The sequence below is a fragment of the Pseudopipra pipra genome, chromosome 1, assembly GCF_036250125.1.
Source record: "Pseudopipra pipra isolate bDixPip1 chromosome 1, bDixPip1.hap1, whole genome shotgun sequence".
Classification (NCBI taxonomy): Eukaryota; Metazoa; Chordata; class Aves; order Passeriformes; family Pipridae; genus Pseudopipra; species Pseudopipra pipra.
This window is the reverse complement of record NC_087549.1, coordinates 90,759,629-90,784,636: the sequence shown is the minus strand read 5'-3', so window position 1 is coordinate 90,784,636 and position 25,008 is coordinate 90,759,629. Positions and strand designations below refer to the sequence as shown.

The following is a 25,008-nucleotide window of genomic DNA, read 5'->3' as shown; positions in this document are numbered from 1 at the left end:
ATTATGCTGATCAGACAGGTGTTCTTAGCTATTCCTGTGAAAAATCACCTATATTTGGTTAATTTTAAACATGGGGAGGGGAATGTGGGAAGATCAGCAGCTAAGTAAGACCCTTAATCAATGTAAACTTCACACCTCAGACTTTGACATAGCTCCCTACAGTCCACAGCATCTATGAAAGGGTGCATATCTATCTGCATAGGGTTCACTGCAGAACAAAAGACTGAGCTCTAAGCAGCTTTGGGACTTTTGAAGATATTACAGATAGTAAAGAAAGACATCATTATTTCAATGTATTATTCCTTACCTGCATATGTACAGAAACAAGGAAGAGGTACAGAAAAGCAAAGAAACACTTGGCACGTCTTGTTATTTGATTTTTTTTTTCTTTTTAGAAAGTAAATCCATACAAGCAGTAAAGTACAAGCACTTAAAATATCCTCACCACAGAACTTACCAAAGTAAATGTTTTCTGGTAGCCCAGCATGCCTGCATAGAAGAATCATGGTCTGGTGTCCTTTGAACTATCCTTCTCTAGGAGCCATATTCAGAGAGAGTGACAGTGCAATGCCAAGTCACTCTCCTCTATATTCCAAGGCATCTCTACTCAAATGCCCCCAAATGTCATTTCTTCCCTGTCAGAAATCTTTGTTAACAAATTTTCCCTTTTCATTTATTTTGTGAACTGTGCTTTTCCTTTTTTGTTTGTAAACAAGGAAACAAACAAAAAGCCAGAATGTAGCAAGGCTCTGCCAGAACTCAATTAATAAATAACGAGCATCGAGTGGTTTTGATCATTTCCTTCTGTCTGAGCCTCAAAAAACTGACAGTAAAACAGCATATGACCCTTTACAGAACAATTTTACTATCACATTACATCCTCATTGGAAATTAAGAGCACAAATTTGACATTTTGAATGGGATAGCTGACCCAGTTTGGTACAGTGTTATCTACTGGGAAGTCCAGAGCCAGCTGTGAGCCAGCACAGCAGGATTTGCCAAACATCCATGCAGTCACACAGCACACCCTAGCACAACCTGTGCTAACTTTGTCAATCACTCTGCACTATAGAAATGTGACTAACACTTTTCAACTCACAGAGCCATACTGTTTTGCTGGGCTTTTTACAAGACAAGCTTGAGTTCAAGCAGTTCCTCAGGATGTGTGAATCCAGAGTAATGGATGCAAAAAAGCAGGATAGGAGAGAAGACATCCTATTCTGCTGCTACAACTGGAAACACAGGTATGCAAGAAGTTATTTTCATATTCAAAATTGGAAAATGGAAAAAACAGAAATAAAAGGAGATTAAAGAAGGGGAAGAAGGTGAATCTGCTGGAAAATTGTTTGGTCATGGGAAAAAAACCCCAAAAGATGACTAGAGAACACCTTTTGCCACAGAGATGGGGTAAGAGAATAAAAGAAACACACATACAGAGAAAACTACACAAACATTTGTTCAAAAATAGTGGCCAAGAGAACAGATTCCCACTCCATCTTTGTTGGTATAACTTTACTTGATTGGAATATGCTAATTTATACCATTTATAAAGAGACAAAACCAGTATTAGTAATATTTCCTATGTCTTGGTGTTCAGGAGCACACCATCTGTTTACATGTGGAAACTGCAGTGACCAAGGTACCCTCCATACATGCTAAACTGTCAAGATGCATGAACTGAGTGAAAAGTCAAGATTTCTATGACTTCAGCCCTAATTTGACTAACACCAGCACCAAGTGATCTCTATCCAAAGGATAAACATATTCCTTATAAACTTGTTAAATGCCAGTACTTTAAAGGCACAACTGTTCATGTGTTGTAATCTCTCTAATGAACAAAATTCAATCACATCCACAAAAAAAATAATCTGTTTGTTGACATATCACTGAAAGGAAGAAAATAATGGCTCAAACTACTAAGAAACCTGATGAAAATGGAAGAGAAAGTACCATTTGAATAATTTGTGCATGACCCATAAGTTTTACTGGGCTATAGGAAATATGAACTCAACAGTTCCATTTTGCTCTCATACAGATACTATCATCTATATATCATTTTTATATATACATACTTTTATATATATACATACTTTTATATATACATACTTTTTTAATGCATATTGACTCTTTTTTTAAACTTTCTCAAAAAACCCATGTGGATAACAAAATAAACAAACAAACAAAAAAAGGAGGACAACTTCCCTTCCCTGACTCTTTAAGATACTGATGCCTTTCAGTCAGACAGTGAATGCATCATTCAGATAACAGAACACAGATTTCTCTTAGTAACTGCAGCTATAATTGTAGTAACTGCTTATACTGCTTCCATCCTGTTAGTGTTGCAATCGTCGGAAGAAGAACACTCAAGTAAATTGCCTTAATTTCTGATAAACATCCAATTTTTTATTTGTAACAAACAAAAAAGAACTAACACCTTCAAAATGTTACCCCTTTCCTCTGTTACCTTATTCTGCTTCTTTGGCGCCAAGAGCATGAAAAAACAGTACTGCTTTCCCTGTCTTTGATGTCTGGCAGCTGTTTCTTAAACCAAAACACTCTGATTCAGTGGATGCTCTGCCCATTATTACAGATAACATGGCTTTTCCAAAAATGAGTATCCTAAGGACAATGAGGGGTAGCTTTATTTGCAATCATTCACCAACTAGTATTCCATTTAGTATCTACTAAGAATTGGCTTTGAGCATCTTCCTCTGCTGTATGTGGTATTTCCACGCAGTTACTGCAAATTATACAAAATAGTGATCAAAATAAATGCCCTTTGTTGTTGTTTTTACTCATACACAGAGTTCATATCTTTGGCAAGGACACATTTTGCCTCTTGTGTACTCTCATTATGACAAATAAGGCAGAGGCATGAAGAATCTGTCTCTTTGCAGGGAAATAGCATGTTGGGCAGAGCAGCAGCAATAAGAAACCCAACTTTACTGACTCTTATCTGACAAGAAGAAAAAACTCTGCAGAGTCAAAATGCTAGACAAATGGTATCATTTAAAGCAGTTACTACTCCTGGGTTTCAGTGTGCTTCACTGGAAAGCAATTTTTTAATAGCATTATTAAGGTAGCATACCATGATTTATTCTTAGTTGGTTTTCAGCTAAAAGTATTTTTGCCTCTTGCATTTTCTTTTCTTGCTTAAAGGAAGGATGGCCTAATAATAATTTAATTAAAAAAAACCCCAAACCAGCACAAAATACAACCGCTCTGATTTATAGGTTCAGATAAAGAGATTTGAAATGTCCATTAAATCCAAACACTACTTCCAATCTTCCTTCTTCATTGCTTACTATTTTGCATAATTTTCCTTTATACCCTTGAATAACATATGGATAGGCCAACCATATCACTGTCACTTGCTCTTTACATAACAGATTCCTGCTATATTATCATTCCATACTTCAATAGCTGCGTGTGTTCTTGTTACCCCATCACAATAAACTGTCAGAACAAGGAAACAGACTTCAGTATGTGGCTCTGCAGCATTTTGGCAAGTTGAAGAAAGACAGTAAAAGAGAAAGATGGGGAAGAAAGAATGGAGAACAGGAGGGAAAGACTAAGAGCAGCACTTACTCTTTTCCATGAGAAGATATGCCAAGATGACAACCACAGTGCTTCACAGTAAAGCTCAAAGTGATCCAGAAGGTCTGCAAAGAGCAGTCTGCTCTGCACTGGTCTGGAGTGCTGGGTGCCTGCTGTTACCACTGCAGCTACAGAAAGCAGACCACTGCCTCACTCAGGATTGAGCCTTCTGGGTCACAGACCATCGCACTCCCTGCAGCACCCAGCGCAAGACATGCACTGGTTGTCTTCCACAGGTGCTTCCAAGCCCTTTCGTCACCACCATTGTATGCAGACACCCACCTCAGCACATGATGGGGAAGTGACCACAGAGACACTGGGAAAACATCATGATGTCACTCTTTGACCCTGACACAAAGGTCAAACACAGCAGCAATACAGAACCATTGGTTTAGTGCTACAATGCTAAGAAAGTCTAGAGAAAGTATAAACTTAATCACCTAATGAAACAAAACTCGAGTAATCTTTCCTCTCCAAACACTCCGAATGAGCACTAAGTACCCTCAGTCACTTAAATGAAAGAAGTTCTCTATGAATTTATTTCCCAGTTCTTGTAAAATATTCCTGAAGTTTTTCAAGCTTCATGGGAACACCTGAATGCACATGTAAAACTGCACATCTAATAAGCCTGCTTCTTGTCTCACTGAAATCAGATGCCCTTAATTTGAACAGTAGGAGACCTGGGCCTTTTCCACTGCCATGTTCCTTATCAGAGGTCTATAAATGTCACGTCTTTATTTTATTAGTGAAAGACGTATATTATAAATTAACAATAAAAGCATTCTTGTATGTGAGTTTTCTAGCCCCTGTTGAGACTCTGAATTCTTGAAGGTCAAATAGGAAGAGAGAGAAGAAAATGTTCTGCAATATCCTTTTAAAGAGACTCCACAGCAAAGAGACAATAAATAGCTGATTTGTTACATGGCACAAACGCTAAGACCACAGGTAAATGAATCTGGCCATGAAAAAAGCAACAGCTTGTCCAGTACTGTATCTACATTAGTTAACTCCCTTTGTGATTCAAGTCCAAGACTTTGCATTGTTCAATTTCCGCCTATTCCTCTGCTCTAGATTCCCTTTGTGACACTTTTATCAATGGAAAATCGAGGGAGGGATTTCCAGCTGGGAGCTCAACAAAAAAACAGGAGGTTCAGTCTGATTTTCTCACTTGCGCTGCAAGAGCCATTTTAGCACTGGTAATAAAAGCAAAACTACACAATGAAAAAAAAGACGACCTGAAATTATTTTACCACCGTAAATGCTGCATCGCTCTTTATTCTCCAGTATTGTTAGTGTCACACATCAGCACAATAATTTGCTAACTTAAACAGAGCTCCTTGCAAGTAATGAATTTATATTAAGGCCCGATGTCAGCCAGAATTCCAGAGAAACGCTAAGAAAAAGTTAACAGTGCCAGTCGTCAGACCTACTCTTTGTTATGCCCTTGCAATTTTGACAGACTTACAGCTGCAATTTCACAATTTAAAAAGAAATAAAATAGCCTGATTGTCTCTTCTGCTAGTGGTGGGGAAAATACACACAAACAACAACAGAAGGTAACCATCACTCTGGGAGCCTTGCAAAAGGGGTTTTGCACAGGGACATCTACATGGCTACACCTGGGGGTGTCACTATAGCTGCCATGGTGTAGGCACAACCACAGCCAGTTTGGTGCTTACTTTAGTTGTAACCGGAGGAGGTGGTTTTGAAAATGAGATCTTTTACACTAAGGGGATTTCCAAGATAATTTTCAATTGACAGATGTGGTCTCATTTAAGAGTAGAAAAGGCTAATAATCGTACTTTGAAACATTATCGCAGTACAGACCATTCATCTCGGGAGACACCTCATATAGTAACAACAGAGTAACAACTGCCATACATTTACAGGAGCACTGCTCAACATGGACAACAAGCTCCCTGAACTCTGGAGCTATTTTCATACACCACCAAGGAGCCCTGGCTACCACCTTCTCAAACAAAAGGACAGATGCCTCAAGGCCTTTCTTAGTCAATTATCCAGCCATTGCAGGCTCTGCAAGTGTCCCAAAGACAAGTAAAATCTCTTTCTCACACACATTTGGGGCAATGTGGCTGTAATGGCTCTGCTGAGAGAAGCACCTTTATATATAATAGAAATCAAGGCAGCTATCACCTTAATTGCATAAGCTTGGTAAAGCTGCAATAAGACAAGAGCAGCAAAGTTGAAAGGGAAATACATGGGTGGAGAATCAGATGCAAAGGCTATCTGCCTAGAGAGAGAAAAAAATTAAAGATGTGTCTCATGATGAAAGAAAACTGGCAGTCACCATCATCAAATAGGCCCGAAGTTCAGAAGGCATCTGAGAGAGCATGGTAGGGCACCCCAACTCCCCTATAGTATATTTTTTTTATGCCTGTTGGAAAACTTAATATTTTCAAAAGGTCACATGGGTATCAGACACATAAATCATAACAAATAGTAAACTAGTAAACCTTGAGAACTTGACTGATAGCATTCTCTGAATCTGTACTGCAGACCTATTACAAGGAACAAGAGTTAGGGGTAATCAATTACCAGATACCTGCCACGTAGATACCCCTATCAAGGGAGCAGACCAAGCAAGAGAGGATAAAACATTTGCAATATTTTGATGAGACTGCTGAGGAAGGGCCTGCCTTCCTAATGCCACAAAATGCAAAGTTTTTTTTAAACAGGCTACTATTTAAGCCCAGTACCAGCTCTGTTTTACACTGAACTTTCTTATTATTGGTTATGTCCTTCCTAAATAAATGCATAACCCATGGATCTGGGTTATGTCTCCAGCTCCAATCATTTACTTTGTCTTTCACAACATACAGAGCAATTCTCATTAAGTATCTGAATGTCAAGCAGCTCAGTAGAAAGTTAAGGAAATGCCTAATGCAAAATTAATCTAAGGGGAAAACCATGTGTAGAGAAAGTTAATTTAACTTGTGTGAAATCACACAAAGTAACTGAAGGAAGTCTGTGTGATCCTAGCAGACACAACCTATACTATGTCACAGACAAATGGAACAGGAGGAAATGTACTTAAAAATATATATTCTCAGCTCCAACTCTAGACACCAGCACATGAGAAGGCCATATTAATTAGATCCATCAAGAAAATCTCCATATCATTTCTCATCACTGTCTACGGTCTGATCTTTCACTGTGGCCAATCTCTAAGAAAGACATTACAAAACAAAACAAAAAAAACCTAGAAAACAACAAAAAACCCACAACACTAAAAAACCCAAAGGAAAATCACCACACCCTCAACTCAGACTTAATAATTACAAGCCAAAAAATGAAGTGGGGGAAGAAATAATTTCCTGTCCCTACAGGTAAGATAAGGTTGGAGTTCTATAGCACTAAACTGGAGAATAATTAATACAAGACCAATAAGTTAAACAGCCTAACGGGGTCTTTTTAATTTATTAAATATATTTTGCTTTAATCACATTAATTTTTCAGAAATGTACAATAATCTTTGTGGTTTAAAATTACTTTGCATTCATTTTTTAATGGAGAATATTTTTATTCATCTAATACATTATCCTTTCAAGAAAATTATCATACTTGACTACAAGTACTTAATGAGGCGCTAATTAATACTCCTATTTCTCCCCATTTAAAAATCCTTTGAGAAATGAGGTCAGAAACCTGGTTTAACACACAAGACACTTCTCAGAGGCTAATGGGGAAGGGACACAAAAGGCACTTGACACCCTTCTCCATGGAAGACATCCCTTTCGAACACTCAAGTCCAACATGACGGCGATCCCTGTGGCTGAGCCATGGGGGCTTGCTGACCCAGCAGTACATCCCTCTTCTCCACACCTCAGGAATGACAAGAAGTAATTCTCCCAGTTTTTTGTTTTAATAGGGTGAATTTTACTTTTCCCACTCCTGTTAGCTGCTTGCAGCAGGCAACCTGCCCACCTCTCCCTGGGAACACAGCTGAAGGGCTTGTCCTACTACAGCAAGCTCCTGAAGCCACTTATTCCCCACGCCGCTTCTGACAAGTGAGCGTTGTAACACAATGACAGGCAGCTCCACCTTCCTTCACACAGAATCCCTGGCTGAGCCCTGGCACCCTGCCAGAGGCTTCAGCAGTCACTGTGTCTCACCAGGGGCACAGTAGGCAACCTAGAATTACTCACGGAACACCTCCCAGAGCAGAAGCGGCTGTTTCAGACTCAAGGAACTGGTGCAGGGTTAAAGGGCAAAAGCGGAGACCAATTGCAAGAGTTTCTGAAGCTCTCCAGAAACGTGCAGACACTCACCCATGAACTTCACTTTTGGGTTTGTGCTCTGCATTGTGTTTAATTGCAATTATCTAAGAGCGGCTCCATGATGGGAGGAGGGGTGGAGAAGAAGGCTTCCTTTTGGCACAGTTTGTTCAGAGTTCAAAGGACACATATGGCCTGCAAACACAGTGCAGGGAATAATGTAAAATTAAAGGAGGGATGAGAGGAAAATGAGAACACAGCAGGGACAAGCAGTGTTCTGGATCTGCTTGACTGGAATTTTAAATAAAGGAACGGGGGGGCGGGGAATCAACAAAACCCCCACACTTATTTTAATTCCACATCTGAACAGAAGGAGGGATCACAGGAGGGCCTGCCATTTGAAGGGAAGACCTCTGGGAAGTAAGACCTGAGCACTCCTGCTAGGGACCGAGACCCCAACCCTGGTGCCTTGGCTAGGCAGCAGGACCCAGAGGACTGCCCAGAAAGCAGGACTCAGGAAGCTGCCAGAGGTACAAGGGCTTCAGGAAATGTACTGCCAACACCTCCAAAGAGACAGGAAGGGTTTATTTCAAAATAAACACATGTATGGTACCAAACCTGCAGGGAGGGACAGCATATCTGCCCATAGAGGAAGGCAAGAACAAATAAAAAGGTGTTCGAATAGCACAGGTTCTGATTTCCCCTGCAGTACTCATCTTGCCATGAAAAGAGAGCCACATAAAAGTCAGCAGCCTGCTAGATGGTGCCTGTGCCCATACCAAATCCTGACACCTGCTTGTGGCCTTGTCTTTTGTTAGGGCAGAAACCAAAGCCTGTTCTTCCCATTGCAGGACATGTCATGCACAAAAATAAATAAATACACACACACAAAAAAAATCTACAACAATCCTTGGTTGTAATTTCTACATAATTATTGCACAATAACCACCCATAATGAGGGAATGAATTTATAACCACACACAAGCTATATTTACCAGTGGACTGGTTACAAAGCAAAACAGCAGGAAACCACAATGTGTGTCTTCATATTAGCTCCTCAGCAGTGGTGCAGGACAGGGCTGTCGTTGCAGCAGTGCAAGCTGGGCAGGTGAAACCCAGGTATGCCCACCAGAGAGGAGCACAGCCCCATGGGGATGGAAGCTGGACTGAGCAAGACACAAAGATGCCACCAGATATTCAAGCGAAGCTATGTACAGGTGGGGCTAGAAAGACCTGCTTGGCTTCAGGGTTTAGCAGTTGGCCACCCAAACAAAACCTGAAGGGAGTGTTGCCTCCCAACTCTCCCAGCTTCAGAAATTTCAATTCCTAGTGGGAACTGAAAAAAAAAAAAAGCAACACAGAAAACCAATCAAAAAAACACCCCACAACTGGAAGTGCAGCTCCCCAGGCAGTCAGGACCCAGGAGGTAAACTGTCCATGTCCCCTGAAATGAACAGTCATTCCCAGAGAGCACTTTGTGCTCTTCTCCCATCAGCTGTTAACAGTTGACCCCACTGCAAAATCAGTGCAATTCAACCCAAACTGGCACAGTAGGACTGTGACTCAAGAGGAGGCCTGGTGAGGTCAACTAGCTGGGACCCAGCTGACAACTTTCAATCACTGGAGAGAGTTGATCTGGCTCAATCTACCAGCCACCAAGCGGTGCTGAGCTCAGGGGGCTTTCATACCTTTCAACGCTGCTTTTCAGGCAAATATGGCTAAACTGCATCACAACTTCAGAAGTTACTGGAAACGTGGCTGGGCCAATACAGTTAAGGCAAAATAGGCAGCACACTCACGAGAGCCCCATTTCCTCAGGCTGACTTCATAGAAGCAGGCAGCATCCCTGCTGTCAGCAGTACTCCTGACCACCTTGCCCCAGCTGCTCATCCTCACTTTCCCCTGTGCCAGTACAAACCCTCATGCTTTCCAAACCAGTGTGAGAATGATGGCAAGCTAGATCCAGGAACAGATCCTGCTGAAAACATACCTTTTTTTTTTTTTAGGGATTATTTTTGACTTGGATCCTTTCCCAGACCTGGCTCAGAGCATGACTACACAACACTTATGTCAGCACAAGGAAGCCATCTAATGAGCACCCTTGGGGGGGGGGGGGGCAGGATCGCTGCCATCGCTATCCTGGTCACCTTAATGAGCTTGTAAAACAACGGCCTACAGACAGCAGGTTAAAAAGTCACAGAGCTTCAGTAAATTGAGGATGGCAGATTAAAAAAAGAAACAAACAAAAAACAAACAAAACCACATACACACAGGTTACCAAGCCACTGCCACCTCAAGTTGCCAAAACACAGCAAAAGCACAGGGCCTTCTACCTTCCACCGGCCTTCCACAGGAAAAGCAACTCTTGAGTTCAGCTCCACCACACTGTCGGTTCCTGACACACACCCAGGGAAAATCTTGCTCTTTACTACTTCTTAGGCAGGATATGCAGAAAAAAGTCCACACCTTGCAAACCACTGGTATTCGAAATGACCTATTCTCTTATCTTTTTGGCTAAGCATGCTCTCCCTGCCCTGCTCTATCCCTGGAAAGACAACAAACAGCCCAGCCTCCAACTCAAGCTGGAAGCCTAAGAGCAAAAGAGAGAGGAAGGTGAACAGGGACAACAACTCTCCTTCCTCATGAACTACAGGTGCAAACCCATCAAAACAAAAAGTGTAATCTTAAATACATGCTAAGATGGAGACAGAAATCCATGATAACTGCTTCTGGTATTTATGCTGACCAGTGCACTATTATTGCTGTGGTGGCAATCAGAGAACCTGTCATGAAAAGAAAGGATGTGTCGGGTTTGCTATCGATCCTTGTAATTTCTGTCTGAGTACAATCATACCATCTTGAAATGTAGCCCAAAAGGGCACTGTTATTCCGGAACTGAGCTGCTTTTGAAAGATGAGTCAAAAGAAGTTCCACGTACTTAAATCTCTTCTTGAGGTTGCTGACAATTTTTCCTGGCTTTACAGCCACATTTTCTGATCCTTAATGTATTTTCTTTCCCCTATTGCTGAAAGAGCCACACAAATAATGAAAAACCTGGCTTTCCCAGGAAATCACACAACTGACTATACACAGAGAGCTGTCAGATATGCATGCACAAAGTAAACTAACTGAAATAATATCATTTTTTCCTCTCTAATATCCTTCATTTATAGTCACTGTTGGTGTTATATCTAATAACAGTAAGTAGAATGATTTCACGCAATGCTTTCCATATTGAGACAGTTATTCTACATCCCCTTGTGCAGCAGACAGTTTCTGTAGTTTGCTTTTTATTATGGCAACAGAGGAAGGCACCTCAAATTAAGCCTGAAGAGGTAACCATTCCCTAGAATCAGGGCTGAAACCTAGTCTAACAACTGGCCATGTCTACAGCCAGAGCAAGTGTTTCTCCTCAGTGAAGTCTGGACATTGCCAGTGGATGGCAGGCAGAAGCACAAGCCTCTGATGGCCCACCCCTTGCCTCTCAACACCAGCAGCCAACAGCATGAGCAACGCATGGGGCCACCTCCGGCCCCAAACAAAACCTTGGTTTGGGACAGTACAGATGCAGGAGAGCTTCCAGACAATACAAGGGCTGAGTTCCTGTTTGCAAAGCCTTGCAAAAATGCTAAATAAGAAGTAAGTGCATATTGCTATTAGCACAAGGCTCATGTGGATAAGCAGAGGCCTTGATTGACAGCACTGCTCCCCCCCTCCATTGTTCATCAATGGGAAAATTGCTGAAAAAAACCCTGGGAAACACGCCCAACTCACACCATATCCAAACTAAACAAAGGGACAAAAAATAAATGCATCCTGAGCATTCACTGTATTTTATGTTCTTTTTGTAATGGATTACAATTCCTGTGATGTCAATAATGTATACAATGACAAGTAAACTCAGAGTACACAGGAAGATGCATAAGGAGCAGAAGGTCAATCCATACCATCAGACACAACATGTCACACATGAAAGATAACACAACCCGGTGGATTAAGTTTTATTCAGTATCATATTATATTATAATCATCATATTATTGCATCCAAAACTGGGCCCAAAAATACATATGAAAACACATATTCCAAACATGGCTAGAACAACAGTACCAAACAAAATATATGATACTAATTCACGTATTTGTAATTCAAGACAATTTTACAAATTGTCCATTGTAGCTGGAAAACAGAGAAACACAGCCCTGAAAAAGGACTGGAACGATACTGACCCAAAAATTGTTACATGATCATGTTTAGCATGCATTAAAGTATATTCATAAAACTGGGATTTTTGAAGGTAGGAAAAAATGTAACAAAAACATTTAATTAATGAATTAAATGTAAAAAATAAGGAAAAATCAAAGATATAAATCAGAAGAAATATGAGTTAAGAACTATGAAAATATTTTGTGTGCACATTTGTGTGAAATTCAATACAATTCCCGGTATCTTGGATCACACCTGTCTATGTTTTCCAGACCTCGGTTTCAGAAGCTTACTACCTTTTTTTCTGCATGGTTTCAGAAGGACTGCAGTCTCTTTCACAGTGAAGTTCTGTCCTCCAATACATACATGTTCCCACTGACTCCAACCAGCTTAAGGTTAACTATAAATACAATGGAAAATCTGAGGTAGCTTGTTGCCTAATTTTTCCATTTTTTCTGATGTGCATAATGAATATAAAATGAATATTTGAATTAACAATTAGGACAAACAAAGGCTCTAATATTTTACAAATATTTGATGCAAAATAGTAGATATGTGTTCTAGGTCTCTGTTTTTCAGACCTTTATTGCCAAATTCTGAATTCTTTTCGTTCCATTATCACTTTCAACAGTCTATTAACACAAAGCAGAGCCCTACTAATTTGCAGTAATGTTTAGGATACCTACTCTAAATTTATGGAAGAAATCAATAAAGTAATCAATCAACAAAAAGGAAGAGAAAAGTGACAAAACACATTCTGTTCTATTACTGTGGCAATTCTTTATGGTGTTTTAATTACTCATTTAAATATCTTTAATGCATTAGTAAATGTGATGTATCACATATCCTATTATCATTATTATTGTTGTTGTTGTTGTTGTTATTAGTAGTAGTATTAGTATTAGTATTGGGTCCTAGTTCAGGAACATGGTTCCTTTCAGGAATACAGAGAAGGCATCTGAATACTTTTTTTGTATTTGATTCTACCTAGTCAGATGCTGCCCTGCTTTGGATCTGGAACACCACAAGAGTACTCCACAGCACTCTGCTGAGAGCAGACCCATAGAGAAAGTCATGTAATGTCACACAGCCTTGTAACAGACCACACAACACAACCACGGGGCAGAAGCACCTCTCCACCACTCCTTCCTTAGCTCCAACAAGCAGCTGCTAGGACTGCAGCTTGAAAGGGGAGGCAACCAATATCCTATATCTTGACATCCCACTGAAAAAATGAGGATAAAACAACGAGCTAGTGAATATCTTAGGGAAGAGAAGTCAGGGTCTGCCTGGCCAAGCTCCTCCTCCCTTTTCCTCGACATGTGAAACTGTGCATCTTCTGTGCACAAGCACCCCAGGCAATGCCATTCTCACTCATCACAGCCACGTTCACTCCGCCCACCCAGCAGCTATGTTCAACCAGTAACTAACATTCTTGTCCCCGGAGAGACCCCAACAGCACAAAGAAAGCTACAAAACCCATGAGTGAAATTCTGCATTTTCAAATGATGACAATGAGCTTCAAAGGAGAGACTTTAGTGCACACAGCCCCACAAATACAGCCCCTTTTTATCTCAGCAGGGCACATAAAGCGTTAACTAACCTCTACTGCTTATATTAAGTATTAATCTCACCCCTCCCTTATTTAGCAATTTCCTCTTTAAGCCCTGGCATCTCTTCTTCATTTCCCCCACAATCTTGGGTCCTTTTCCTCCTCAGATTATCATCTGCTGGAAGTTCCCCCTCCCTGACCACTGCCCACATCCCAGTCTTTGTTCTGGCTCCCTACAGTGCTCTGTGTCTCGATGGGCTTCACATTCACTCCAAATCTATTGCTCTTCTGGTCTTCAAAGCTGGTGAAGCAGGTTTTCACTCAGCTGCCCTCACCTTCCAGGTCGGGGAGTAGCACATGGAAGCTGGAAGGAAGAGCTCATGATCACCAGGCACCATGAGAGCAGGGCTCTGCAACTGAAACCCAAGGTGGAAATGCACGCTGTGTCTTATTTAGTTCAAAGTCGAAATGTTTCTGTCTAGGATGTCTGTTTGTATCTCAAGTCACAAAGAAGCCATTAGTACCAATAATGTGTCATTATGGGGGCGTCAGTAGAGACTCCACAGCTAAGGTTAATTTGAGATGCATAATTTAATGCAGAACTAAAATCCCTCCATTTCACACTTTAATGACTGAATTCAAATCATTCTTCCAAATTTGACACAGCAGCTCTTAAGGGGACACTTGAATTTTTTTTTATTTTTATTTTTTTTATTTTCCCTTTTTTGGGGGGAGCAATTTTAAGTAAAATACAAGTTACCTATTGCAGAAGAAAAATGTACAGATCCTCCATTTACAACCACTTTAACCTGTGTTCCCCCTCACATTTCTTTTCTGCAGCTTCATAAGGCTTCATACTTCACACATTCGTTCTGACACATTAGAATATGCGTGATACAGGCCACTTCCACAAGTTAAAACAAAACCAAACCTGCTCAGAGTTAAAATTTCACTCATCATAACCCCACTGACTTTGCCAAGAACAGCTGACAACACTGCTTATCATAAACATACCACATCGCTTAGGTAACAGTAGTACCCACACAATTCTCTTAGTATTTCTTGGTATTTCTAGTCTCAACGTCCTGCTGAAATACATTAAATACATAAACCTTGCTTTTCACACAGAAAACTGAGGCAAAGACAGAAGGATGCTGTGATTCGACAAGTGTTTCAAGATGGTCCAAGTCTCCCAAATCCACTGATAATTTGTTTTGTCAGGCAGTTTCTCTGAGAACAGCTGATAAAACACAGAAATAATTAAGCAAAAACTCATCACAACATAACAAAGCAGCATGATAGTGAGATCTCCATGCCGCTGAAGCAAAGATGCTATCAAACATCTCCTGCCTGTTACTGTGGATTCTTCAGTAAAGCTAACATAATGCTACAAAAATGCATAGAAATGTTTAATGATTTTTGTCAGCTGACACAACTAGATTTTGCTCTGAACTTTCAAGAAATCAAAGTTCAAGCACACAGACATTCTTTGGAGAGCTGCCCTCAATGCTAAAAATGGCAATGGAATTGCAAAAGGGGCGGAGGGAAGAAAATTCCAAGAAATCTTTGACTCATCCATTGTAATTCATCAGGTTTTTGGAGCAGAGAATGGAATGCCGTCAAGCTAAAACTGACAGAGCTATTTTCTGATCTCTAAGTGATGTCAATACTTCACAAAGCCACAAGTGCTCTGCAAAATTCTAAGAATGACTCTTAAATTTTGTTAGATTGGGGAGGGGGGGAACCCAGAGCTAAAAGAGGCAATTGAAATTAAACTCCTACGTAGGTGTGCTTTTGAATACTGAGAGCATTAGGCTTCACAGTTTTGTGCTATCTGTGACTCAGACTTGCTTCCACAGGTGTCAAGAGACAGGGGACATAACTGGAGCTCTGCAGAAACCTGCTGCTTTGTGATTATTTTTTTAACTATATATTAAAAATATTACCCTCAAAGACAGACAAAAGCAGGTTTTTCCACTCAGCACAGACTTGAATCTTTTCAGTCGACAGATTTTACTGTCCTGTTAACTTTCATCTAGTGAAGCAGACTTTTCTGCTGTTTAATTCTTAAGGTTTTCAGAACAACATGATGTCAACCAAGTCTAACTGGCAAAATGGCTTCAAGAAAGTTCTGAGAATTACATATCTACTCTGGCATTTCAACACACTATTTTTAATTGCAGCTCATTAAAAATTTAATAGAAGAAAAATTATATTCACTTCCAGCACTGTTCCGTCAATGTAGTGAGATAATCGTGCTGCTGTATCATACATAAAGCAATATTTATGAGTAGTGGTTTAGGTAATTTAATGGAAAGGCAGAAAGCAATGATTCATTCCTTGTTCTATCTGTTGCTGAAACATGACTTTTGCCAACTGCAGAGCCCAAGCAGGCACACAGAGAGATTGGTTTCAAATGCTAGTAAAACAGAGACTGGGAAAATGAAGAGACAAGTCAGTTGAAATGCCAACCAAAAAGAAAAAAAATCTGGATTCCAGATAAGAAGTACTTTACAGAGCAGCATACAAATACAGGCCTCTGAGGTAATTTAAACCAAATGTAGATTGAAACTGAAGTCGTTTAGTGAGTCAGCACAGTAAAAGGACACCAAAATTACATTCGAGAAAAGTGCAATTCTTTTTGTATAAAATGCTGTATTTTATTCCAAATTTACCAGAAAACAAATTAATTGTCTCTTCTATGTTGAACCTCTTTCGTTTCCTTTGCATTCAACCTCTATCTTCCAGAAACAAACTGCATACAGGCTAACTAGTGAATTCTGATGTCTAGGACTTGAATTTTCCTTTCACAAAAGTTTCATCTCCAGACCATGAAATATTAATAAACAATCACTGGCATGAACACTACTGACCATCTTCCAAGTTATGATTACTTTCCTCTGGAAATATTTTTTTTTTTTACATTAATAGTTAAAACCAAAACTACAGAGAATCATTACAGGCTCTGCCTTCCAGATTCTGTCATCCCAGAGGTTTCAGTCACCTACAGCTCAGAGCAGACCAGGACTTCAGTGCTAAATATGCTCAACATCAGTCAAAGAAAGGCTTAGCCTTGTATCTGCCTTAAACATTTTTAAAACCATAACCATTTTTAAACTTACAAAGCAATTTTCATCTCACTCTTGCCTCATACTTTCACAAAAACGTAATTCTGTGAAAGCCACAACAATTGCTTGTTCAACAGAGACTGCTACTCTCTGAAGTGCTTTCTGAGATAGACTTGTACGGACAGACGTGGGTAGAAATGAATACTCCAAAAATATCCACAATAGATAATGAGCAGTGTCTAGAAACAAAACAGAAAAAAAAAATGTACTGCAAATGCAGCCCAAATTGGAACGAATGCCTACAGTAGCAACAGTACAGGAAGAGCAGAATGTTATTGTACATTACTGGCATGCAGCCCATAATTACAAAAAATACTGCAGTATTCCACGGTAACAGCATAAAATATTATCATTTCAAACCAGCAGCTGCAGCACCCTGACCACAGCAACCAGAGAGCAGAGAGCCAGGGGAGGAAAGGGCGGCCAGCTGCCAAAGGATCCCCACTGCAGAGGGTGAGCAGGCCACAGGGTTGGTGGCCTCAGGACAGCTTCTCCTCGCACCCATGGCTCCACTCCATCAGGGCACAAAGGGCCACTGCTCGGCAGCAAAGGGCTCTCACATGGGCTCCAGCTGCCGAGCCCTCTAGCAGAGGGGAAGCATGATGGTCACTCTGCGTTCTGCCTCTTGCTATAGTGTGCCCTCTGCCAAATTTGCATTTTCACATTGTGTTGGATTCAATAAAATCTTCCACCATTCCAGCTCCCCTGCACTAACTAACCCCTGTGTTACCCAGCCCCCTCTAACACCCAGCCAAGAGGTTTTATCAGTGGCCTAGCAAGAGGTTCCCAAAGCATGGGTTGGCATATGCTGCCATTATGATGGCTATCATTCGCCTCCCCAGATGGCTCAGTTGCTCCGCCATATATCAGCAAAATGGGAGACAACATGCCCACAAGTTCATCAGCCACGCTCTTCTCAACTGCTCTACTCAAGGACTACCAGCGCAGATTGCAGTCCCACCATGGCAAACAGAAAAACCCAAAAAGCTACAATTAAGTCCGTCTGCTCACTGGCATGCACTGCATACAAATGAATAGTCCTAGCTCAGCATTTGTAGAAATAACATCTATCACATTTAGTCTCTACATGGATCATAAAAAAAGACCATCTAAGAATCATAGAATCAACCAGTTTAGAAAAGACCTCCAAGATCATCAAGTCCAACCCTTGATCCAACACTGCTGTGGTTACTAGACCACGGCACTAAGTGCCACATCCAGTCTCATCTTAAAAACCTCCAGGGACAGTGAATTCACCACCTCCCTGGGCAACTCATTCCAATGTCTGATTACTTTCTCTGCAAAAAATTTCTTCCTAATATCCAACCTAAACCTCCCCTGCCACAGCTTTAGACTATGCCCTTTTGTCCTACTGCTGATTGCCTGGGAGAATAGACTGACCCCCACCTGGCTACAATCTCCTTTCAGGTAGTTGTAGAGAGTGATGAGGTCTCCCCCGAGCCTTCTCTTATCCAGGCTAAACAACCCCAGCTCCCTCAGCCTCTTCTCATAGGACTTGTGCTCAAGTCCCTTCACCAGCCTTGTTGCTCTTCTCTGGACCTGCTCCAGCACCTCAATACACTTCCTGAGCTGAGGGGCCCAGAACTGAATACAGTACTCAAGGTGTGGCCTCACCAGTGCTGAGTACAGGGGAAGAATCACTTCCCTGGTCCTGTTGGTCACACTGTTCCTGAGACAGGCCAGGATGCCACTGGCCTTCTTGGCCACCTGGGCACACTGCTGGCTCATGTTCAGCTTCCTGTCAGTCCAAACTCCCAGGTCCCTTTCTGCCTGGCTGCTCTCCAGCCACTCTGTCCCCAGCCTGTAGCGCTGCAGGGGGTTGTTGTGGCCAAAGTGCACTTGGCCTTGTTGAACCTCATCCCGTTGGAATCAAACCATCTCTTCAGCTTGCCCCGGGCCCTCTGAAGAGCCCACCTGCCTTCCAGCTGATCCACACTCCCCCCCCAACTTGGTGTCATCTGCAGATTTGCTAACGGTGGACTCAATCCCCTCATCTAAATCATCAGTAAAGATATTAACCAGAACTGAGCCCTACACTGATCCCCGGGGGACACCACTAATGACTGGGCGCCAACTGGATGCAGCCCCATTCACCACCACTCTCTGGGCTCGGTCAGCCAGCCAGTTCCTCACCCAGCACAGAGTGGCCCTGTCCAAGCCATGGGATGCCAGCTTTTTCAGGAGAATGCTATGGGAGATGGTGCCAAAGGCTTTGCTGAAGCCCAGATAGACCACATCCACAGCCTTCCCCTCATCCACCAGGTAGGTGACCTGATCATAAAAGGAGATCAGGTTGGTCAGACAGGACCTGCCCTTCCTAAACCCGTGCTGGCTGGGTCTGATTCCTTGTCCGTCCTGTAGGTGCTGTGTGATTGCACTTAGGATGATTTGCTCCATAACCTTGCCAGGCACTGAGGTCAGGCTGACCTGTCGTTTCCCAGGTCCTCCCTACAGCCCTTTTTGTGGATTGCTGTGACATTCGCCAACGTCCAATCATCTGGGACCTCCCCAATGAGCCAGGACTGTTGGTAAATGATGGAGAGTGGCTTGGTGAGCTCTTCTGCCAGCTCCCTCATCATGTCTCAGTCACATGTTTTCTGCAAACTTCATGCACTTGCAGAACTAGCAAGAGGAAAAGAAAAGCAGAAACCCGAACAATGAGGTTAGCAGAGAAGGAAACACTGTTCAAATGAATGTTACTTATTTGTAATGCACTATCCTGGTTTCAGCTGGGATACAGTTCATTTTCTTCCTAGTAGCTGGTAAATGTTGTGGGGTTTTGATTTAGTATGCGAATAATGTTGATAATACACTGATGTTTTAGTTGTTGCTCAGTAGTCAAGGACTTACCCTAAGTCAAGGACTTTCCTGTTTCCCATGCTCTGCTAGCAAGGAGGTGCACAAGAAGCTGGGCTGGAGCATGGCCAGGACAGCTGAGCCAAACTGGTCAAAGGGATATTCTATACACTAGAACATCCTACTCAATATATAAAGTGAGTGAGTTGCCCAGGAGGGGCTGATCACTCGAGAACAGGCTGGGTATTGGTCAGCAGGTGGTGAGCAACTGTGTTATGCACTACTTGTTTTTCTTGGATTTTATTTCTCTTCTGGTTATCTCCCTTTTTGTTACAGCTTCATCATCATTATCATCATCATTATTATTATTACATTTTATTAAACACCTCTTATCCCAACACAAGGGTTTTACCTACTTTTTTCCAGTTCTCTTCCCCACTCCACTGCAGGAGTGCAGGGAGCGAGTGGCTGCATAGTACTTGGTTGTCATTTGTGGTTAAACCACAACACTCATGCTTCCTATGTAGGCTGCAAACAGTACAGATTATCCAGTACAAAAACAGTACAAAACTGCAAAGCCTGAGCTTTGCCTTAGCTACCAATGCTGCCTCAGGTATTTGGCCTCTCCCCACAGACCAAGAACTCTGAAGTTTAGTTTGAAATACACAAACACTGTTGGGACAGTACCTTTTAGAGATATTCAAATCATGATGAAAACTGTTTCTCATGCTGCCAACCAGAGATATGCTGTTTTTAGGAGAGAGCAAATTAACTGCCATACCTAAATACCTGCCAGTTCACCCACACTTTTCATCTTTCCCACACCAGATTTTCTCTGCCAAACACAAAAGGGACTGTAGTATATATTTGTAATATATATGCAACAAACTGCAGTAATATATGCAGTGGATTGAAATACTGCATTTTTGTATCCTCATAGCCAATTCATTGGCTTAAGGATTCGAAGTCCCACAGGGAATATTGCAAATACACATAAAGTCTCTGGGTGCTGGATTTGACTCTCTGATGTATGTAACAGATGTGTAAAGTAACACATAACCAGATGCCTCTCTAGTAAATGCACAGTTACAGACTGGGCAGACTAAAAATGTTGTGTCCAAGGGCAAGGGAGAAGGGGAAGAACAAGAACAGTCACATATATAGCAAGGAAAGAAAAATTTAGGCTTTATGGATTTCTTGTCTACAATGCTGTAATTTTTCATGTCTGTAATTCAGCTATGGTATCACAAGAGAGGACTTTTTAGGAGGTGGGAGTCCAGCCATTGTGGCCTGGTTTGTACCATGTCAGGTTGATCAACTGTTTCTGGATGTCTTTGAAATTCCAGTGTCCTACCTCCAAAGCCTCCACTGTGACTTCAAAGACATTCATCCAGAAGAGAAGTCTAACTTCTTTAGAAGAAAAAAATCCTCTGGAAAAATAGCATACGGCTGTATAATGGTAAACACCACAGAGGCCTTTCTCCATTCCCTGAGTTGGTGTGTCCTGGCCACAGTGGCCTGGAGAAAACAGCTGGTGTGCTTTCACAATGAGCTTATAAGGCAGAGGAGAACATTGGGTGAGAAAGTCAAAAACTTGTTTAAAAGCGCCAGCTTCAAATTTCTGGCTACTCTCATTTCATGAAATAAGTTAAAACAACTCTCTACTATAAAGTATGTGAACCACTGACTTCAGATCTGGATCCTGCCTTTTGCAAAGCTGCTGGTGGGCTTGGATCCAAGGCTTTGGTTCAAGCTCTCAGGTACTCCATACTAAAATGACTTATTCCATACATCCTTTACAATAAATAGCCTCACAGTGAGGAGCATTGGCATGGTTCACTTTTACATCACTCTCTTGAAAGTTTAAGGAAAGTACTGAAAACATTACAGCTTCTGAATATTTTGCCTTATGTGGTTTACAGTGAGCACAGTCAATGGCTGCATAAGCTTCACCCATTTCCATGTGACATCCTATGTGGTGTGAGTACCGGGTAATACCCACCAGAGCTCAGCAGAACACACATGGGAGCAGTGACACAGGCACGGCCACATCTCACCACAGTGGTGCCACTATGCTCTCCTGGTTGCCTTGCAGTGAAGGTCTCTATTCTCTGTTCCTACCACCTCCTCTTTACAAAGGCTCACAAACACATATTGAAACAAATGAATAATTCCACTATGTGCCTGGCAGCATGCACTTTCCTTCTGATTCATAAGAGCAGTGCCCTATTGAAAAGATCTATATATAGGGTGTGAAAAAAAATAATCTAAAGAAGTCTCCAACAAGCACACATATTGTCAAAGCCTCATTTCCACTTAACACAAGTTACTTTGGGATCTAATACAGCTGATTTGAGAGGAAAATACAAACAAACAAACAAAGTCTTCTTCCATTAGCTGGGGCAGGGGGTGGGGAAATCAAACTAGTGCCATCTTTGTTGAAGAGCTCCACAAAACTAATCATTTAGAAGAGCTAAGGAACATGGACAGGGGACAATTTGTGACTGATCACTGCCATCTGAACATGGCATGGTGACAGCTGAATGAAGAGCAGAGAAAGGCAAAACAAAACAGCCATGTGTTTAATCTGGGCAGGCTCGGTCCCCTGTGTTCACTCCCAGTGAAAAATACAAAGCAGGAGAGAGCCGGTCTATCTGCCCGCTCAGCTCAGCACCCATGTAACTCTCTGGCACACACCACAGGACCTTCTCTAGGCACACAAATGGGGGTATTATTTCTTCACATGCTGACAAAAATAATCAAGAAAGGACAAGAGTAGCGGTACAATTTAAAATATCCTAAAATACATCTTTTGGCACCAAAGAACTTCCCTCCAATACTCTGACAATGAGCTCCTGCACTCTCTGATACAAAGAAAGCTAAAAACGACTTCAGTGATTTTCTGAGTGCAACATAGGGCTGATTAAATGGTTATAAAGGCCACACAGATGCTAGGAAGATACCTTTTCCTGAACTTGAATGCACGCTTCCTCAGAGAGCAACAAGAAGGCAGTTGTGAAAGAAAAATCATGCATGTTGTCCTGGCCTGATGTCAATGAAAGAAAAACAGCAATAAAAGCATTGTGATTTATGCTCTGCCCAGCCAAGAAGTAATGCTTGCCTTTGGGAGAGTGGGAGAGAGAGAAAGATTGGCTGAGAGTGATCACATGAACGTCACTGCAGTGCACTTCCCTCTCACCGATTTCACCAGGACTGTCACCCTACACCTCAAAGAGAGCAAGGCATTTCCCCACCTGAGCCTTCAAACAGATTTGCATTAATATCTCATTTCACCACTACAAAAATCTCCTCAGACTCCTAATGAAAGAGTGCTGTATTGCTGTTTGGGCTCACAGTCCATAGCTCGAGACCTGCAAGTAAAAAGGAGTTGGCTAGACCAATTTGCAAAAATTTGAACTTTTTGGATAAATCAGTACAAATACCTACAGGACTATTACAATTTCCCAAGCAATAGCTCTTGTCTACTGACCAGAAAGGAAATGTTTAGCTCCCTGCAGTGGGCCTGTTGATTTCAAAAGAACCTTAATAGCTCAATTCCTACAAAGCAAATACAGAGCGATCTCCAGGGGTCAGCTATGCTCTCCTCTTTTCTGAAATCTGGTAAGCAACATATGTCTGCAAATGCCACTTGCCAAAGGGTTTTGATATTCTGCACATTTGTGGGAATGTATACCCTGTTTCTTCCATGTTATGTGTGTCTTTTTGGTTCTGCAGGTTTCTTACAGGAAGTTTGTCCCTTTCAGCACACTTGTGGGGCAGAACAGAGTTCTTGAAAGTTCAAATATATATTCAAGTTCAAATAACTTGAAATTTTTATTAAAGAAAGATGGTTTTTAGTGTTCATTTATGCAACATTATCAGTGGTTGAAAGTTTTACAACTGTAATATTTTCTCTTTACTAGACTCAGATATGATTCTATGCCAATGAGAAATAAAAAAAAAAAAAAAAAAAAAAAAGATGACCAGAGGGAAAAGGTGAGCTTTTTCCTGCACCTCATCATTGTCCTTATCAAAAAAATCATTCAATCTGGACAACACAATTCAGCCTCAGTCAGGGAACTCTTAGTTCAGCTGCTATTCAAATATCCAAGTGCAATTTGCAACTCTAGTTATGAAAGGGGACATTATTTTCTTTATACATTTATCTCTACTTGTTCAAAGACACACTGATGAAGCAATTAAGGCAGACGCATTATTAAAGCTGGTGTAGAATTCACGGGCTCTGCTAAGAAGTTTGATATTTCAATGAGGTGTTTAAACATAAAAATGAGAAATATGTACTTAATACAAAAATATCACTTAATGCTGTAAAATCAGATTACTCATGACATTATCTGAAACAGTAAGAGAATTGTATATGCATTTTTTCTGGCTGTGTGTTGTATGTTTTTCAATAGCTTCTTCCGCCGAGTTCCCATATGACATAGATTCCAAACTAGGAAATATTTAGGCACATGCCTAACTTTCAGGGAGAATAGTCTCATTGATTTAAACAGAGTTTAACCCTTATAAATGTCAGAATGATTGCCTGTTTGTGAGACTGGACCTCATGGGGCCCATTTTTAAAAAGATAAATGCATTACATATTTTTACTGCTGTTTCTGGGTTTGACATTACAGTTCTCTCCCTCCCTCTCCTGGCTGTTTTTATTGCCTTAGACAGAAATATCACAACACTCTGAGGCAAATAATGATTAATTTAATTACAAACTAACTAACTTATGACAAGACCCTCCAAGCACTTACCTCAAATCATGAGTGTTTCAAGATGCAATTGTAAATATTCTTTCTTTCCTCCTATCACAGGAGATGTTGCAGACTTTTTTTTCTGTGTTTTGCATCAAAACTCCTTCCCTGTGCTCCAGGATCTTAAATAAAAACAAAACAAAAATACCCACTCAGAATGAAAATGTCATTTCAAGTGACTGGTGGATGGCTCAGGGGAAATCCCTGACCTTTTTTCTATGTATATTTCATTATCTAAAGCAAGTGTGGTAACTTCCCCCAGCAGCAGCTCTTCTATGGGCTGAACTTTAAAAAAAACTCAAATAAAAGAACACCAAACACAACCCCCTCACACTCTTTTAGACCACTCAAAACCATGCCATTTTTAAAATCTAGAAGATAGTACACTACAAAATATTGATTTAAAGCACAATCCAGTACATATCAGACTCCATAAATTTATGACAGAGAAAAAGGAAGAAAGCCCAGAATGTAAACCAGAAGAAAAATCATTATGTAAAGTATTCAAGTGCTACACAGTTTTATTATTACTACCACTGTTATTATCACTAATAATACATATATGGCCAACTCCCTAAACCTTCACTGAGTTACTGTAGTATTTCTGTAGTAGCAGCATGGGGGAAGTAGTAGCCCTGCTGGAGAAGTAATGCAGCATTAGCACTACAAAACCCAGCCCAGCTGACGAGAGAGGAAGGAAGGGAGGAGG

General features: G+C 41.2%; 1 protein-coding gene across 20 annotated transcripts in view; it reads right to left on the bottom strand.

The window, feature by feature from the left end:
• ATXN1 (ataxin 1) overlaps positions 1–25,008 on the bottom strand; it is a 348,923-nt gene that overhangs the window by 139,986 nt on the left and 183,929 nt on the right. For 19 of the 20 annotated variants that reach the window (XM_064664937.1, XM_064664953.1, XM_064664968.1 and 16 more), the window contains one exon: positions 24,300–24,421. The exons of the other annotated variant lie outside the window; for it this stretch is intronic. The gene's annotated coding sequence lies outside the window, so the exon portion shown is untranslated. The remainder of the gene's footprint in view (positions 1–24,299; positions 24,422–25,008) is intronic. 20 annotated transcript variants of the gene reach the window in all.